Below are 7164 nucleotides of genomic sequence, written 5' to 3' on the forward strand. Positions count from 1 at the left end.
AAGTAACTTGAAATATAATGTGCCAAGGCTACAAACAAGTAATAAGGGTATTGTTAACGCTTAGAAAAAAATTCAATGGTGAACCTCATTCAAAACCCTAAGACATACTATTTGCACACAAATTTAGAGACCACCCCAAGATTTTTTGTAGCTGGGAAAACCATACCAACATAAGGCAAGATAAAGAAAAAAATTTAATATGAACCAAATTTAGGGACCATGGAATAACATGTAAATCACAGGATCCCACCTTATAGTTGTTTCTATCAAATATAACTTCTTTTTGGGACTTAGGAATACAATTTTTTTTTTTTTTTAAATAACTCTTTTTGGAGCATACAATAGTTTGAAAAGTGAAACCCTAATTTTTGCTCCCATATTTTATGCAACCAACATTTAGAAAGTTCCTTTAAGGAAGATTCAAAACATCTAAGGAAGCAAGAAAAATGAGACTATCTCTCAACCTAAACTTATCTTGCTCTATTGCAAGGAACATCTATTCATTAGGCCTAATGATGAAATCAGGGGAAGATGACATCTTACCTCGATCTCCTTTGATTAGCTAGTCTCCATACCCTTTTTTTTCATAGAAGGCAAATTTGGTGCCTTGTGGGATTCCATGGACCCCCTTCCATGGCTTGCTTGATGGACCTAAACCCATCATTGGTCTTTTTTTTTTTCCATTTGCATTGTTGTTTTGAGTTTCCTGTAGGTTAGGGTTTGAAACAACACCAAAAGGGTGAGCCACATTTTGAAGAGTAGAAGGCTATTGTAAATTTGAAGTAACTTCGTCTTGCTTTGGATGTGATAGACATATTTTCCCTAGCGACTCAGAATCCATCAAATTGTCAGATGTAGTAATAGCTAACATGTAGGTGCTACGGTGCAAAGCCTACTCCAACCTCTCTTTATATAAACCCTTTCAAATCCTATTACATCATTATAATAGAAAAAAGTAATAAGTAATAATAAAATAGAAAAATAATACTTTTTTAACTTCATAAGAAATAATCAACTATGTAGACAAGATCCTACAATATATCGGTAAATTGTGAGCTTCTTATCGAGGAGGTCTTGGGTTTGAATCCATTTGAGATCAACACATAAAAATAACTACTTCTAATAATAATAATAATCTAAACTCTTATATGTGGATGCTGACACTTCAGATATTCTCCATTCAACTTGTGCGCACTTTCTTGTAGACTTGAATGTTTCTAAGGGCCTTCCTGAGGCAATTTACTTGGATTCCTCGAGGGGCTCTTGGACACAAATGTTGGATTTCAAGGGTATCCCTTTTCGTTGCAGGAACTACCACTTGATGGGGCACATTGCTGCTTGTTGTGCTGCTAAGAAATCCAAGTCTAGATGACCACCTTCTTGGTGGTCTGAAGCCTCCTCTAAGCACTACACGGTGCAACAATCTCAAGCTACTCCTATGGATTCTGAGGCTGAGGCTAGTGTCCATTCTAAGCCGGTGGTTGAGGTGGATGCTTTGGTGAATTCCCTGGATGCTCTTGCGAATGTTGTGGCTGTGGATTGCGTTCTTTCCATGCCGGTGGTTGAGGAGGATGCTTTGGTCTCTTCCCCTACTTCAGATGATCCTCCTAGGGAGTCTGATACTCTCAAGGAGTTTGAAGTGGCTTCTATGTCCCTTGAATTCCTTGGGTCTTTATCTTCTGAGGATTGGGTTGCTGAGGCAGTGAAGTTTGAGGATGGTTGGATTGTGGTTAAAAGGAAGAAGACTAAGTCTTTTGCTCCCCCTTTAGATATGATCCTTCGGTCACGTAAGGACAATTTCAAATCAAAAGGAAAATCTTATGTTCCCTTATGCTAACTGGTTTTTTAGTGATGGTGAACTGGTCGAGTTTCTGTTTTGCTGGAATCTGGTTTGGGAGGTTTGTTAGGTTGATTTGTTCATGTTTGTTGACTTTCCAGATTCCAGTGTTCTTATGGTCGATTTTTTTGGTCACAGCTATTGGTCTCAGGTCCCTGTAAAACTTGGTTTAGTTGTTTTGTTGGTTTTAGGTCCTCTTAAAACGTGGGTGTGCTTAATGGTTTATCTTTCTATTTGTTGTAAAGGGTTTTGAGACCCCTTTAAAACTTACTTTTACCTTACATTAAAAATAAATAATTTAAACTTAGATTACCTATTAAAAATAATCAACTATATTGAATATAATTAAAAAATAAATAAGTTTAAATTTAACACACAAAAAAATCTTTTTAGATTAATATTTCTATAGTACTATATATTCCATCACTTTATTTCATTCATCAAAATAAATGAAATTAATAAAAATTTCTAAATTTTATTTTAATATTTCAATAAAAATAAATAAGCAATATAATTTATTATATATACTTTTATATTCAAATGCTTAAACCCCTATTATATTAATTGGAAAATTGTTCTACATGATAAATCTCTCATCCAACATAGAAGATATTATGCTCATAACAATGTTGATCATTGATATGGAGTTCAATATTCAATAGCAAATTACTTTTAAAAACCAACCTAAAACTTTTGTATAAAATAACTTATCAACTCATTCAACAAAGGATAACTTATCAACTCTATAATTAGCAATGTTGTCTTTTGCCATTCTATCCATCCACCCAAATTCATAAAATTAACATGGATGAAGAAGTAATTGCATACGAAGAACAATTGCTTGAGCCTTTCAATTTTTCACTCACTATTTAGTGTGGGGCAAATTACACAAAGATTCAATGCCTGGTTGATAAAGTAATGCTAAATAAAGTTTCACAAAGTTGCTCACCAAAGTGTTATCTCCGTAAGTATGTTACTTGTATGTTGTTTTATCGATTTAACTATATTGAATTTGTATTTAGTGGATAACAGATATTTGTGGCAGGCTCTATAATAGTTGGCATATACATTTTATTACTTGTCTTTAAATTTCTGCAAAAATCTACACAACAATACTCTACTTGTCGATATGAACTTTTTGGCAGCCTACGTGTTCTTATAGAATTCTGGTTTCTTACACTATAAATAATGGGGTTATATAAGAAGTTAGTGAATTTATTCTGGTTTTTACATTATAAATAATGGGGCTATATAAGAAGCTAGTGAATTTATCGGAGATTTTTAATGGAGGTTGAGACTATTGAAATGTTTGTGCATCTTTTTTCTGATGATCTAATTAAAAACAGAATTCTATGGGCTGAAGATTTGGATGACTGGATGAATGGAAAAAAAAAATTGGTTTCTAATGATTTTATGTCTATTAAAGTCATTTAAAATAAGAAGGGAGATTTTAAGGAGTTTGAATGATTGAAGCTCAACAGTCTTGGTTCAGTTGCTACAATTGTGCGCGTACATATTAGAAAGTTTTTAAAGCTTAATTGAGCAATTTTTTGTAATACAAATTCCGGATCCCAACTCCTCACAATATATAAATCTGTTACAAGAATAGAAGTTGCGATGGATAAAATTATTCAGTGAATTCGGTTTTGTAAGATTTGAAGGTGAGTTGGGTCAAATTCAAGCGCTGGATGAAATGAATGGTGTTAGATGTTTTGGTAAGCTTGTATGGGTAGTTTGATCTATAGCTAAAAAGAAGAGATACAATTTGTTATGTAGTTGAAAAGAAGATGAATTATCATTCAAATGCTTCCAATTCAAATGTGAAGGCATTAAGTTACTTTTTTTACATTGTTTTATAGTCAAACATTAAATTCAACTACTTACAATAATTTGTTTGGCCTATTTAAACAAAAAGATGAACTTTCATTCAAATGATTTCTGTTCAAGTGTTAAGGTATTTTGTTAATATTTTGCCTTAATTTGTTGTCAAATTATAAGTTCGACCAATTACAAGATGTGTCCAAATTATTTACTAATCTACTACCAAAGGTGACAACATTAAACATACTCCATTAGACTAATAGAAAGTCAAAAATATGTATGAACAAGTTTGAGAGTGCATATCAAATGAAATTATCCATCTTGTAAATATATCTTGTATGGTGAACTTCTTTAAGTGAGACTAGAGTTAGAGGTAATGGATGTACATATTTGATGATACCAAGTTAGAGTCTAACTTATCAAGTTAAAGACTCAAAATGTTGTGGTTCAGATTGATTTGAAAACATTTATGTTTCTATAGCTCGAATGGTAAAGAAATTGTTTACAAAAACTTCCTCTATAAAATGAAAAATAGAATTGCAAATGAAGTATTTTTTAAAAACACAAATTAAATGTAACCAAATTAGAACACATTGCTTTGAGCATGTGGTTGTGAAAAATATTCGTATGTCAAATAGTAGTAGGACCTTGATACTTTGGGTGATTGCCATTATATTTTGTAAATAAAAGTTGTTTACTTTTTTCAGGAGTGTAGAGTGCTTGGATTTGTTCAACCATAGAAACCAGTTTCATTAGTTTTTAAAAAATGGGTAAATAAGTTTATAAAATGATTAGACATTTACATCGTAAACTGTTTTCAACATCTAACATTATGAAATGTCACAAATATAAGAATAATGATTTATGTTACAAGTGAAAAGGCATTAAGATATTTTGTCATTTATGTTGCAAGCAAAAGAATTATCATATATGTCTCAAACAAAAGAATTATCTTTCATATCATAAACAATAAAAACTATATTAAAAAAATATTTATTTAAATAAAAATAAAATTTTAAAAGCTCATACAATAATTTTTTTTTAAAGTAATATATTAGGACCAAACAACCATGCAACACACTTCAACATGAGAAGAAAAAAGTAAGAGAAGATGTAATAGTCACAAAACTATGTGAAATTAAAATAATCCAAAGGCCTCTTAACACTACCAATGGACCTGTCGACATAGATATAAAGATACTTACCCACCAAAAGACACATTTAAAGATATCTGGTGCCATTTGATTAAAATGCTAGGCTAAAGGAACAAATTTGATATGCACATATAAACTTACCAAAAATAACAAATTTAAGGGTTTCTTTTGCCATACATCTCAATATATTAAAACAAAGGATTGATTGCAAAAAGATCACCTACTTATTCATGTTAGTAAATATATTTGATGGATCAGTATTTCTAACTAAATACAGAATAGTAGAATAGTTGAAACAAGAGACGTTTTTTAACAATATTTTTTATCACGAGAAGTTCAGGTGATGGCAAAGTTAAAGGGAATCGTTGCCGTCAGTAGTTTGGGATCAAAAAAGAAAGAAAGAGAAGAAATAAGAGTTGTTAAAATGAAATTAGAAGTTAACGAAAATAAAATTGTTTTAAAATCTTGATTTAATAATAAAAATGAATTTCCATCTTTCTTATGCAGAATTTTTAAGAAGACTAAGTTTTTTTTTTTTTTTTGATTGTTTTAAAAAAAAAATTAAAATAGAAGTTCATATTTTTTAGGCTTGTATATATGAGCCCTTGAAAATGGGGTGATGTCAGAAATTATTTCAAATTTTCATAATATTTTTTACTATGAAGACAAAGATGTTGCATTTATGAGAGCACCAATTTAAATTTTTCAACTTATTTTTTTAGTTGAAGTGGATTATTAATTTTGTGGGACCCTCAATCGAATTTAGTGGAATGGATACACCTTCGTCCTAGCAAAGAGGTTCAATCTTAAGACTCGTGCTCCCCTATCAAGTAGCTACAAATATTTAGTGGAGGACTTCCATCAATTTTTTTTTATAGGACCAACAACTTTTAAATATTCATTAAAAACTCAATCCAGTTTTATTGTTTTAGGAAGCCCCCTTCCATGGAACTTCACCTTATATTTAAAATTGAAATGGATAAGAGTTCTTAGTATTTAATGAATATAATTAGGCAAGAGCCTACAACACAATGGTAAATTGTGAATATTATCAAAATGTTTTTTGAAATTGTAAAGCAACTAAAAACAAGGGCTAACCCAGGAAACAAAATAATGTAAAATAGCTAAAGTCAGATATAACACATACTAACCTACCCCCTTTCTTAATTTCAAAAACCCCTATACCAATGTATCCTAATGTCTAACAGTAAATAGTAACCTATGATGCCAATCATGAACATAATATATACAAAACCAATAAATATGGAAAGCCCAAAAAAGCACCATGAACAAAGCCCACATGGGTCAAATGTTGGATTAAAAAACATAAAAAAAATCTAATGAAAATAGGAGAACTAACTCTCCTTATTCTTCTCATTTCCCTCTGTCTTTTGCAACAACAACTATAGCCAATCATCAAACATGAACCTATATAGAAAACCTATGGTGTCCACCCCCGCCACAACAAAAGTCATTTTTTAGCATGAAGTAGATTAAGAGTTGAAGTCGTAGAGTGCATAGTCCAAACCACAAACCTAACCACATCATTAAATCTATGTTCTACAATCTCATGCCTCTCTTCTAGTTTCTTAAAGCTCCTCTCTAGGGCGGGATACACCTCTTTCTAGGTCTAGTTTCCACCTCTAAGGGTCCTTATCCTGGCTTTTCTTATCCTTGTCATGCAGACAAGGAGGGAGGGGAAGTGAAGGTCTCTCCCTTTTCACCCACCCATTTTGAATCATCAGGCATATATTTCTTAAGGTATCAAAAACATGGGATGCCATAGGGCTTAAAAGAATAACAATAGGGCTAATTTCTCCCCATTTCCCTTCATTATTCATTTCATCTTCATCATCCTCGATGTAATTTTTCCTAAAAGCCCTCTTTTTCTATATTCTCTGTGGAGGTTTGTTTTTTCCACTACTAGTGGAATCTAAACTCGAAGGGTGCTCATGATTGGCCTTGGGATCCATTTGCACTAGTTTCTTCTTATTCCTAATGGACCTCCATCTACCCCCTTCCATTTCCACATCGAAGTCCACAATCTAAACCTCAGGTTCTCCATTTAATTTGTTTAAAAATATGGTGTGCAAAGGTCTTAGGGATTTAAGTATCCATAGTAGACTTAACCTCAATAGAAATTTGAGGGGTCAAGGTGGAAATTGAAGGATTAGGAAGAACAACCTGGACATTGATAGGCTAGGGAGGACAAAGGCCTTATGTAAATTGAATAATTTGAACATAAAATCTTGATGAAGGACGGTATAGGATTTTCCCTCTTTCATCTTCTTCCTAACCTTAAGGATATTATCTTCCATAGAGTGTAGAATAAGGTAGGGGAATGAGATGAGA

The sequence above is a fragment of the Cupressus sempervirens genome, chromosome 1 (genome assembly GCF_028749045.1).
Source record: "Cupressus sempervirens isolate cs-2001-9-10 chromosome 1, ASM2874904v1, whole genome shotgun sequence".
Classification (NCBI taxonomy): domain Eukaryota; kingdom Viridiplantae; phylum Streptophyta; class Pinopsida; order Cupressales; family Cupressaceae; genus Cupressus; species Cupressus sempervirens.